This window comes from Taeniopygia guttata, chromosome 2 (genome assembly GCF_048771995.1).
Source record: "Taeniopygia guttata chromosome 2, bTaeGut7.mat, whole genome shotgun sequence".
Classification (NCBI taxonomy): Eukaryota; Metazoa; Chordata; class Aves; order Passeriformes; family Estrildidae; genus Taeniopygia; species Taeniopygia guttata.
In genome coordinates, this window is record NC_133026.1 from 94510582 (window position 1) to 94523697 (window position 13116).

Consider the following 13116-nt stretch of genomic DNA (forward strand, 5'->3'; position numbering starts at 1 on the left):
CATAAAAGCTTTTGCCTAAACTGAGAAGCAGAGGAGTTAATTCCTGAATACCTTTGTCATTACATATAGGTTCACCATTAGTTTAGAGCTGTAAATTTGTTAAAAACATTGCATTCAGACCTTCACTGAAGCTTGAACCTGTCTTTCAACCTGATATTAATTATTGAAATCAGCCACAGGGGTTGTTAAGGAAAAAAAAATATCCTGCAAAATATTTGCACAGAGGAATGAGATCTACCTTGTAAACAACCATTTGGAAATTTTTTTCATTGCAGTGTAAGAGCTGTGCCAGAAGTTATTGGCCAACCATCTTTGCTTTTCTGAAACTCTAGTAATTTTGTGTAAATGGTTGACTGAGTCCTGACTTCTACAGGGACTCTATAAATATCTGGTAGAAATCTTTTTTCTAAGTGTTCATATTTGAGACTGTTTTAGCCATATTCAGAGTTAGACTTATTTCTCATTGCATTATTCCAGTTAATGTTACAACATTTTGTAAACAAAGTATTGGTTAGTTTTCCTTCAGACGTTCTATTGTATCTTTTGTATTTGCTCCAGCGGTCTAAGATTTGTAAAGTTCCAGTGCCTGTGGAAGTGTGTTGATTTAAATTGCTGTCTCTGAATTTGCGTCTTGATAGATTGCTTTCCTGATAATATCTTCTTCATGTGTTTAAGATGGTGAACACATTAGGTCAGTCGGTCTTTTTGGAGGTGACTGAACTCCTTTTGTGTAGAGTAGGTGGAGAAGGAGGAAGGGAGAAGAAATATTTGGTTAGCATGTTTGCTGGCCATGGGCTGGTTCCTGGATGTAAATTGTGGATGGTGTGTCTCCATTGTGTTTGACCCCTGAGAGTCTTTAGGCAGCCCTGCTGACAAACTTTTTTCTTTTTTGTGTCTCCTGCCATGCTCTCCAATGGCTATGGTCTATCCTTTTAAAGTGTCCTTTGTTTTCCCACTTTGGGTGTTATTGTGAAATCAAGCATAGATGGATGTTCTGGAACCTTCATGATGGGCTCTGTCATCCAAACTTGTCGTCCTTTTATCTCTTTCTCTTCTTGTTCCTTCTGGGGCCTCCATAGCCATGCTCTCTCCCTTCCTAGCAATTTTAACATTTCAATTACAAAACCTGAGCAGAAAAAAAAGAAGTTGTTGATTTGCCATTTTTGTGGTCCATGAACCATGCAGAGAAAGATTGGTAGAGGTAGAGCAAAAGGAAAATGGAAATTGCTAGGAGAGATTAAGAATTTCTCTGAACTTCTTAATTCAACAGCCATAAAAGGAGCTGCAGACAGTTCTTTTGCTGTTGAATGTATGGGGCCCTTAGAGACAGCTTTCTTTGCTGTGCTTTTTGCAGCATCTTCCATCATCAGAGAGTGTGTAGAAAGTGATGTGTGCAACTAACACTCCATGGGAGCAGAGAACTGCCTAGAGCTGATTCAAACACAGGAAGCAGCTGCCAGAAGCCTTCTCTCTGTCTGTGACCATAAAGTACCAGGGAATAGGAATGTTTTGTCTTAGCCTGCAAGTACTTCAAATTATGGAAGGCAGCAAGTCTAGTGTTAGGACTTCCTGTCTTCTTCTCACCTTAAGACTCATTTTACAGGAAAGCAGAAACTGGTTTTCATAAATATAAAATGAGAAAAAAAAGGTTTCTGTCAACTCATATGTGTTACAGTGGTTAATGGCATAGATATCAAGTGCTAACTTCCTCTTGATAAACATTTCTGCTTTTGTCCGTCGTGTTTCTACGCTCAGCCTTTTCCTCAAAAAGGCCAGAGTGTAGAGAAGGTTAAAATTACTACTAATAAAATAAATTAATCAATTTTGAAAATGCTGAAAGAAGAAAAAAAGAGTGAGGTGTCAATAGAACAGAAATACCAAAACTAGAGAAGGAAGATTTTGGGTAAGTCTTAAAAGACAAAAAGAATGTAATGGTGAAGTCAGAAAAGATAGGAAGACTGATATTAGAAAAAAAAAATGATAAAACAAAGTGGGTCATGTAGCAACTAATCAATTACAGCATTATAAAATATAATGCAAAAATATTTGTGACAATGAGGAGCAACAGACTATAACAGCTCTAACTACACAGTGCAACAGAGATACTTGTCTGGCTCTGAAAGCATTACAGCTTCATCAGCGTGTGCCTGGGCTAATTAACACAAGTGTGGAGTGGTGCCGAGACACCTGCAGGGCTCCCAGCCCTGGGGCAGGCAAACTGGCAGATGGAGTGTCTGCAGCATGCCTTGAGTTGCACCTGAGAGCAGAGGCCAAGATTGCCTGACCCAACCTAATGGAAATATAAACAAGAAGACTTGGAAATTGCCTTCTTGAAGAGTTTTAGGTGATAAAGAGGGAGAAAGAATGGAAGAGGAAGAAAAGGAAAGGGGAGAAAGAGAATAGATAGCAAGGGGCTTTGGTCCCAAGAATAAGAAGAAATAAAAGAACATGGTGCCTCCCAGATATCAACCGCATCAGCTCACATCCTCCTGTCATTTCTTCCAGTTTACACTAAGTGTTTGAAGCTCCATACTTGTGAAGGGCTTTGGAGTAAAAAGTAGGGCAAGGGGGATGGGAAATATTTTGCCTGGAACAGCTGACAGTGGCACTGTTCTTCCTTTTGTGTGATATAAACAACTGTTGCTATTTTCAAACTGTGCATCATTCTTATCTCTGTTAAAAAGAGCTATGAGGTTTTTTTGGTGGGTTTTTTTGTATTTTTAAAATCCTTGTAGTATTGAAAGTGACTTGGGATGGCTTATCCTGTCTTTTAGAAAGTGGAATCAAGACAAAGGGTAATAGATGGTTTGCTCAAGTGCAGAGGAGATGTGTTCTGTATAAAATATTTCATTCCAAACCTCCATGGTCTTACTCTGCTGTCTCCTCAGTGGAGATCCACATGAGCAGTCTTCTCACTAATTTACCAACACAGGAATAAATAAATCACAAGTAATTCCTGAACTTGTGGCACAAACTCAATATCCTGCCTAGCAAAGGGATTCTGTGACTTTCTCCTGTATTTAGATGAGTGCTGTAGAGGAATGAAGTATAGTCTCAGATAAATGCCACAGTGAATGGAAATTTATGTGCCAGAATGAACTCAGTTAGCAATGTAGTTCTTGTGCTGTATTGAATATTAAAGTGAGTGAAATTGCTGCATACAGTTTGGACTGTCATGCATTTTAATGTTGAATTCAGAAAGCCTCCTTTTTAAAGTTTCTTCAGTTAATCTTGGAGAAATAAATGACAAAATCAAATTCTGACCTGCTACGGAAATTTAGATAATTGCTTGATTCAGAGTTTCTTTCAGTTCTGTTGTGAAGAACTTGTCTTCTGAGATGCAATTAAAAAAGATTTTTTTTCCCCCTTGAGCCACAGTCTTGGTGAGCTGATAAAAGCTGAGATGTCTTTTTTATTATTATTACTATTTTTTTGTATTTTTCACTTTTCATTCATAGTTAGCTTATTTTTTCCCATGATAGGTGTTTTCAGAAGTTTCTGTAAATCAATCCAAGTGCTAATACAGAGTTCCAGGACTGTATGTGAAATATGAAGTATTGTAGTTGTAATAATTCAACAGGTGACTGAAAAATATTGAAAAATAAAAACATATTATCTGTAAATGTGGAGAAAATTAAGTCAAATGTTCATGAAAAAATGGAAAAATCCCTTTCAAGATTTATATTTACTGGAAAATACAGATTATTTTATTTACAAATATTATTACATATATATGAAATATTTGAAAAAATGCTTCTTTAGTTATAGTACCAAATGGATAAAATTTGAGGAATATTAAATGACACCGTAAAGTTGCTGCTGATTTATAATCCAACCCCTGAATACTAAATGAGATGGGGATACAAAGGAAATTATATGTGAGTTCATATCTGAAGATTGCTTGTCACTCTGTCTATGCAGGAGGTAAAATAGCTGTAAAAGTATGAGGAATTCTGAAAAAAAAGAATAAGTGTTTTAAATTCAATTTTGCAATATTTATCTGAAGTTTTAAGAGCCTATCATGAGACCAAGCTAAATTTTTCAATCTATTCTTTTTCTGGTTGGGAACTTTGTGAGTATGACAACAAACAATTACAGCCAAGAAAACTAATATAGAAAGCCTTTTCAGTGGGCGCTTTATTGTATTTCCTCCATCACTGTTCTTAGCATTTATCTGTTCCTGACTTACAGTTCTGAGCCAGTGTTTCACTTTAGACACCTGTGCCTTATCTATAAACTGCTTGTGGAAAAAAATATCTATTGGGATGCTGTTGCAATGTATTTTATTGGATAGGGTTAGAAGTATTTCAGTTAGCTACTCTGTTGATACATTTTTTTCTCTTAAGCTTTTCTAATATCTATACTATTTATTTAATTCATCATTTTATCATATCACAGAGAGAAAAATTTTAGGAGGAAAATTATTTGAATCAATGTCATGCTCCTGCTTTTTGTCCCTGATCCCTTTATTCTCAATATTTAAGGAGTATAGTCAGCAATTTTGTAGTCTAAAATTATGTCTTGAATGGAATCCTTGTAACATTTTACATGCACACGGATGACATTTATATTTAAGTATTTTTATCATGCAAGCATACATTTTAGTTTCATTCAGAACCATATCCTTGAGTGAAACCACTGCTGATTATCCCAGCTTCAAAAATATGATGGGGTGAACCCCTACCCCATGTATCTGAAAAATCAAATTTAACTTTCCTCTTTCAACCTTGTGAAACCACATAAAGCACATTTGGAGGTGTAGAAATCTGCAACAAAGCAAATGAAGGCAGTTTGACCCACAGAAAATTGGACAGAAAGAAAAGAGACAAGACCATGCAAGAATGGTGAATACTAAACTTGAAAGTGTTTCTAATGCTTGCAAGTTTGCAATACCCATCAGGTATTGCAGCAGGGAATTACGAGCTAGAGAGGGCAATGTACATCTTTTTGTTAGTGGGGACCAGTTGAAACAAAGGACTTCCACCTAAACTAGGTAGAATTTAAGGACTTGAGTCTTAAGCTGTGTGCTGGAAGGCCCACTGCTCAACTCAGAGGCGCGTCAAACTCAGGAGATATCTCCTGAGAGGTCCCTCACTCTGATCTGCTATACATATGCAGAAACATTCTGGCTTGAGGATCATGTAGGTTTTACCTTTCCAAATTGCTTAAGAGGTCTGGCCTGAGTATAGGACCAAGCACACAAAAAAAGTTCAAGCTACAATAAAAATAGAAAAAAAAGCACCTATATTTTCCAGACTGCCATTTCAAGATAAGAAATATTATTAAATCTAGTCTTGTTGACAGGAAAAGTATTATTTATCCATAAGAGTTTGATTAAGAGGAAGATTAATTTTCAAGCAGGACATTGAAAAAAACCTATTAACTTTCCAATTGTTGCAAAGGAACTTTCCTCCTGTGATTTGTTGTATGTCTCTGTCTTACTGAGAAGAGAAATCCTCATTTATTACTGTTTATTCTCCATGTGTCCAGAGGGCTTGGGGTATAAACTAATTTAAAAATTATCTTGTCTACATGTTTTACCTAGAGCAGTGATGATGTGAGCATCCTTGAGCTGCCGAAGACATGAAAAAAAGGTTTGTCTTATTTGTTTTCTTTACAAATCTGCCTATCTGCTGACTCCATTTAATTGAGAGTTTTCTTAAAATGTGGTCTGTGGGGACATGGAAGGAAAACTGCAATTGATATACATGTGTGCCCATATATCTGTCTATTTGTATGAGGTAAAAGGATCATGACAATATTTCCCACTAAATGGTAATGATACTCACGAATTTCAATCACTGAGACATTCCATGTCTGGAATCTTAAAAAAATTAAAAATATATCTAGAGGATGTCATAGATGAAAGAAATTCAGATGTCCTCAGGATTCTGATGGTTAAACCTGTGCAAAATCAAGTTTGGCCATCCAATCAGTGAGAAAGGTAGTCCATTGGAACTGATGATGAAGGGTTCTCCCCAATAAGTGTCTGTCAGCCCCTGTTTTTGCTTGCAGACTGGCTTCTGGCTGACTTTCAAGTTTTACTTGGAAGTAATATGCCATAATTTAATTATAATAGAAGATTTCAGTAATATGGTATATTATAATATACCATATTACTGAAATCCTCTATTGCTTGAGTATTTTCTTGGTCTTTTCTAGATAGCATCTCTAAGCCTTTTAAATTTACTTTTTTTCTCACGACTTGCTTTTTCCCAGCCTTTTCCCTGCTCTTCTCGTACTCCTAAATGCCTTTTATTTGTGGACTCTTGACTTAACTCCCCCACAGTGCAACTAGCTGATGACTATAGTAAATGCTACAACTTTCCTTCACTCATGTTGAAGGCAGAATTTCTTCTCTCTTCCAAATGAGAAAGCTTTGCTTCTCACCAGATTAGATGACAGGGAAATGATGAGCTACATATTCAGGTACACAACGCAGTAAAAGGTTATACAATAAGAAATTAATGTTTTGGCTGCAGCTGCACTAGTACCCCGATTCAGGTTATGTAAGAATGCCAAGAGAGGGACTATTAGATTTTGATGATGTTCATCATGTTGTGTTCACATTGGTGCCCAAGTATGACTTTGTCACTGATGGTGACTGACAGTCTGTTTATCCTCACTTATAAATTTGCTGCTTAGCTCGTGAACCTTTCATGAGGCCTTTAAAAACTTGTTAATCTGATAGGATTCAATAAAAGACAGGGAGGTAGAGTTATTTCGCTGATTCATCCTGCCAGCCACACTGATACAAAAACCTGGCTCCACACCAGGAGTGTAAAAATGACTGAGTTTCTCTTTGGCAAAGAAGACTCCATATGCTTTACGGACAGTAAAGTTCACAGAGAAGATTATGTCAAGATTTATGTCTACTGTTATTTAAGTTAATGAGGGAAATCTATCTCAGGGTAATGCATGCATAAGATCCAGTTGAATTAACTGTTTTAAGAGCATGATGAAAACCTATCAGGTTGCATATGTTACTAGACTTTTTCTTCTAGTTGCAGTGAAAAGCAAAGTGGCATTTCCTTTTTCTCCTTCTGTTCATACTTTTAGTGAAGAAAAAGTAATTTTGGGGGTTATGGAATTATGAAGAATTTAATTTGCTTTAAGATTTTAAAGGTTAAAAGCCTGAAGAAGTTAATTATTACAAGTGGGAATGTGAAAGTCAGCTGGAGATGTCAATTTAATAGGAAAAATAAGATTAGAAAAGGGAGCTGCAGACTAAGTGTACTTTTATAATGATGGTAAATTAATTACATTAATGCAGCCCATTAAACATTCCATTTATACATCAAAATCTTGTCAGGTGAAAGAGGTCTTAATCTGATGGTTTAATATTTTTATTATAAATTTATCTTTCAGTATCAGTTTATATTCAACAGTGCATCTGTTCTGGGACTCTATACAGATGCTTTCTTACTGTCTCTTTGCCAAAATGAAAGTGGTCCCACCTCAACAGTGTTGTACTGGTAGTGAAAGCAATCAGAAAATCTTCTGTTCTCCCAGTCCATGGGCAGGTACAAAGGCAATCACTGAGCTAGACTGAGGTCTTGTCAAATGCAAAATAACAATTAATATCTTGGGAGGAAGGAGAGGAATTGCATTTTAATAATTTACTGTACTCAAGTAGAGCATGGCTTGTTTTTGGAAATCACAAAGCCAAAACCTAAATATCATTGAGTTAGTAAAAGTTTGTGACAATTCTAGAATAATTGAAATAATAAAAATTATAATAATGTGGTAACAGTATAGAGTTACATACAGCTATTGTGACAGAAAGTCCCACATTAAACTTGAACTGGTAGCTGTGCTAGTTGAGACAAAGTATTTAAAGCAGCAACCCAGATCAGGAATTCTGTGTATTGGCCCATTGTGTTTTCTTGTCTTTAGAAGCTGCACTGGTTACCAGGTATACCAAGTGTGGAGTTAGGGTTTTATTTATTTGCAGGACTGCAGACTTCTATAGTAAGACATCTTTCATTTCAGAATATTGTGGATGTAAAGAGATAAGATGGACAAAATGTTCTGATTCAATGGGTAGAGAAGCAGGTGTATACATTTTATCCAGCTAGAGGAGTATCAGTGTAGTCTCCCTAGCCTACACTTATTGGGCTTTCTACATCTAAAGAAGAAAGAGAGGGACATGTTCTCTATCACCAACTGAAACAATCTATTTCTGTGCAGGTTCCTCAGATGGATAAAGAGGATTTCATAAGTTGTACATTATGTCAGACCCAGGGATGATGACTAAAATTAGAGCTCTTGGGTAAAAAAACACTCTCTGTAATGGCTTCCAACTAAGAAATGTAGGTGGTTTTGTTGTTCTGTTTTGTTTTGTCTCCTTTTTAAAAAAAAAAATCAGGAATCTCTTGCTTTTTCTCATGAAGTTGTCAAAAAATAATGCAAACTCAAGAAAATTACAAACAAGCCAGCATCATTGAAATTATGTATATTTATGGAAATGTGGAGATGATGGCAGTCCAGTTTTTTCTGCCAATATTGAATAGAAGTGAAAGGGTTTGGGTGAAGTCACAAAGGTCACTTGATTGTTTTTTGATTTAAGATATTTATATTAAAACATTAAAAAAAAAAAAAAGAAAGTAAATCCTTCAAGATTTCCAAAAGTTTTTCTACTGCCCTCAGAAACAGGTTTTAGGTAAATTTTCATTCAAGCTGAATTTTAAAGTTTTGCTATCTTCTGTGATAAGACTTAAAAAAAAAGCTTTGTGTTGTTGATTCAATCTATTCCCCTTTTTTAACCCCACATACAAAAAAATACCTCACTCCTGTGAATAAAGAGTGAAAGCAAAAGCCTTGTCTTTTACATTGTTTTTTCTTGAACTGAATCACATAGACCACATAATCAGATATTAGCCATAGACCTCTTATCTCAACTACTCTGCTTGAAAGGGGCAGGCTGCATAAAGAGCAATAATCAGAACCCAGTGAACTGTTTTTTGTCTTCAGCATGTTTCCTTCTAATGTTATCTTCATTAATCTTCTATTTAGTTGGGAAAGTAAACTTCTCAGTGAATTGCCTGTGTTCTGATTTCCCTTTAAATTTAATACTACATAAAAATCTGTTCCATGTGGTAGAACAGGCAGTTAATTCTTGTTGCTATCACAAGTGTGTGTGTGTTTCAAGATAAGTTGATAATACTGTCTTGAAGCAGCATGGAAAGGACTGGGAAGTTCAGGAAAAAATTCGAGAAGACAGGGAAAAGGAAGAAGGCAAGGAGGGGCTGACAGGAAGTAGCTGTAATAGGAGCAGAGAGAAAGCAAACATTGAAAAGTTGATCAGAAAATGATTGCCTTCAAAGAAATTGAAACTTTGCAGCTGTTGAGCACAAGAAAGACATAATAAACCTTCACAGTGAAGTGCTTTCTTAGAAAGAGTGGTATTATATTCATATTGATTCACTGAAAGCAATAATACTAGGGAGAAATGTCAATTTCCTTCAACTCCTGGTTCAGGGAGGATGCATATGGCAGAAGTGGGGCCAGGCTAAATAGGTCTGCCCTTTCTCAGCATCCTTGATTGTGTTGGCAAATAGCTATGTTCCCTTCCTTGCTCTGTCCTGAAGCTTTTCATTTGCTTGCTATTTATTTTTCCCATTTGTTTTCTATTTTACATATATTTTACATATTTACATATATGTCCCTTTACATATATTTTTAAAAATTATTTTTCTACTTTTCAGTCTGCAGACTTGTTTCCTTTCTTCTCTGCTGTTTGAAGTCCCTTTTCCATTCAATAGAAAAATGTGTTATTTGGGGTAGAGACACCTGTGGCTAAATGTTTTCTACTGTAATTTGACTTAATAGAGTAACAATAATAGGTGAGGAAAGTGCAAAACTTTCTGTGCAGAAGCGTGATCCCACTTGGTATGGCAACTGTGTGTGTAGAATAAGGTCTGATCTGAGACAGGAGGAGGTGGGTCTGAGCTGGTTTACCTTGTTTTCCCTGAATATGCCAATTCTCTGTGGACTTTGCCACTTTAGATGCATATTACATGCCCTTCAGGACTCCCAAGTTGACCAACATCTAGGATTCCTCTACCTTATTACTTTAGGGAACTAAATAGTTTCTCTATTAAAACCTGTAGCTGAAGACTGATCTACATATCCAGGTGATAATTTATTTTGCAGACCTCTGAACACAAAAAGGACATTGAAAGCTGCAGGGATTAGAGGTGGATGTTTATTGTCTTGCCTTTGTTGACATGATTTTCTTCAGGTATTTCCAGCCTACCTGATGGAAGTCCCAAGGTAAGGAGTGAGCAGTCAGCTGTAGCTCAAGTACTCACATAAGTACCTTTCCTCCTTGAGGAAGGTTATATAGGCAGTCAAGAAGACCAGCTGCTAGTGAAAATGTATTTTCTCAATGTTTTAAGAAAGTGCTCTTTTAACAGTATAGAGGACTTTTAGAGCTGCTAATAAAAAATCTGTTTCTACTTAAAAAAAAAGTAGCATCTGTCATTGTAAAGGTTGTGGTGACAATATGTTGACTGTTACAAACCAGAGCATTCGTGTTTGAAGTATTTCAGTCCAAAATGAAGTACAGGAAAGGAGAGAAAAAGTGAAACTAAATTGGACAAAAACAAGGAGAAAGAAGAAAAGAAGAAGAAGAAGAAAGAAGAAAAGGCTATGAGCAGGCTCATGGCCCTAGGCAATATGTAACTGATGAATGGTAAGAGGCAAAGTTTTATTCCCATTCTGAAATCAGTGTATGTGTTAAATAAATTAGTAATCTCATCAATATCCTCCTGAGTGAATTTATTTAGTACAGCAGGAGCACTCCTGATTCTTTCTCTTATCTATGTTTGCAGAGTCCTCTGACAGGAAGCCACTTGCTGGCAGAGATACGAGAGGAGGAGATCTGTTGGAGAGCTCTTCCAGGGACTTCAGAATAATGCTGGCCTCTGGATGACAATTAGACATCCAACATGCGTTGCTGCTGATTTGGTGTTTCTGCTGCAAACCTGAAAATGTAGTGGTATTTACTGAAATAAAAGTAAGTATTTTCTCTCTGTCCTTGGAGAGAGAAAATACTCTTCACCTTATTTGAGTCTGTTAGTTAATTTCTTAATTGCTTTCACAGTGCAAAGAAAAATGTGAGCTTCAGCCTGAGTACTTATTCAAAGAAGTTGGCAGAAACAGTTTTAACTCAGTATCTGTAAGGAATGAGCCACAGTACTTCTTGTTTTCATCTGTCCAATAGAAATAAAAGACTTAAAAATAGCTTTTCTGCTAAGGATCTGAGCCTTGAGAATTCTCCAAATATTTTGAGCACCTGTGAACTTAAAGAGGCATGAAAAGAATATATGGTTCACTTAGCTGCTTGTAAAACAAACGGCATGTCCTGAGGGAACCACAGTCCAATATGCTTTGGCACTGTTGTAGCCTCCTGTGGTCATTTCTATAAAGAATTCTCAATATCATAAATAGAAGTTTGAGGATGAATAGTATTCCTTAAAAGAAACTCATACTCAATCAGATGAAGTAGATGGCTAAGAATAAACCAGCAGAAACTTTGCAGTCAGGAAGAGAACTCTGAGAACTTTGTATTAATACAGTACCTGACATTTCCAGCTAAAAGCCTAGAATTTTTTTCCCAGTAATTTCAATGATAAATCAATAGAAAAATTTTTTTTTTAAGAAGGCCATGATGAAAGAGCCTGCTACTTTATAAATGTGGATTTTCATAACGCCCTTATTAAAACAAATCAAAGAACGCCACTATAACCCTCAAAACCAAAACCTACAGCAGAAGCATAAAAACATTAATTTAAGCAAGCTAAAAAAAAAGGTAACTCTTATATTAAATATGGTGGTAGTAAGATAATCCAGAGTTGCTGAATGTACTAAGTAATTCCCAACCATTCTTGATTCTATTTATTCCCCTTCAGATAGCAGTAGAAAGCTGCTGGTTTGTTAAGTCAAAAAAGTAATCTTAATGTCTTTATGGGTGACCTTGAGAAAAAATTGCTGGATGGAAAAGGGAAGAAACAGTTGGATGGATTTAGGATATATATGGCTTGTAAAAAGGGGTGTGCAAGGAGGGGGTAAAATATCCCAGTGCAGACATCAGTAAGTAGAAGAAATGATCGTTTTAATGCGCAATTTTTTATGACATCCCTGTGAAATTGTCAATATTTAATATAGAAATCACACAGATGGAGGGTGAACTGTTCCGTAATAGGTCTAGTATAATAACTCCTACTAAAATTAAAATGACAGAATGATTTGTCAAATTTCCCCCCAACAAGCTTCTGTTTATAGGATGAGTTACTGCACTAATGGAACAGAAAAATTTCAAACTTACTCAAGACATGGTTCAGCAAGTAGCAGTTTCTTGGAATAAAGACTAGAAATTTGATCTGAACAAAAGTAACAGGAATAGCCAATTGTACTAAAATGAAGCTAATAACAAGAACAGATTACATCAACTGGAATAACACCAATTTTCATCAGCCTAGGGTTTATGTAGAGTACAAAGAAACACAGGAGTGGATTATCCAGCAGAAAGTTAGTGTGCAAAGTTGCATCATGAACTGAGAGGTTATTCCCCAAGAAGTTGGTGACTTTGTGGTCCACACCTTGGTCTCTTCCTTTTGTGGCTGTACTAAAACCTTTCGTTAGGCTTTTTATGAATTATGTCACACACTGCCTCCACATTTCCTTCCCTCCTGCCAAAGTGTCTCCTCCTATTTCTGTAGAACTATTTGTTTGCTGGTAGTATGTTTTTGAACTCTAGTTTTAGTTTTCTAAGGTTTAGTTATCTAAAGCTTTCATCCCCCAAATGCCCATCTACTCCTAGAAAGCACCCTGCTTGTTTTGGATGTGCTGGCACTGGGATTTCTAGCCTAAATATGAGTATAATCCTGTTACAGAATACACATACAAGAATATTATTACAGTCTGCTTCACTCAGGATCCACAAAGGGACTTTGGTTCACCCTGCTGAGTATTCTTTTTGCCATGTGAAGTTCACTAGTCAAAAACCTCTCTTGGCCTTCAATTTCCAGCTTTATTGTTATCTTTATTGCTGTTTTAGCCTATGAGTGGCTGACTAGGCTGAGCAGCTGTAATGTGTTTGCTTCTGCTGTG

At 36.3% G+C, this 13116-nt stretch overlaps 1 long non-coding RNA gene across 1 annotated transcript in view; it reads left to right on the forward strand.

Moving 5' to 3' along the window:
- LOC115493829 (uncharacterized) overlaps nt 1-11069 on the forward strand; it is a 42108-nt gene extending 31039 nt beyond the window's left edge. The window contains exons 2-3 of the long non-coding RNA XR_012054062.1: nt 5546-5594; nt 10836-11069. This is a non-coding gene — a long non-coding RNA (uncharacterized lncRNA). The remainder of the gene's footprint in view (nt 1-5545; nt 5595-10835) is intronic.
- Nucleotides 11070-13116: the final 2047 nt, after the last annotated feature.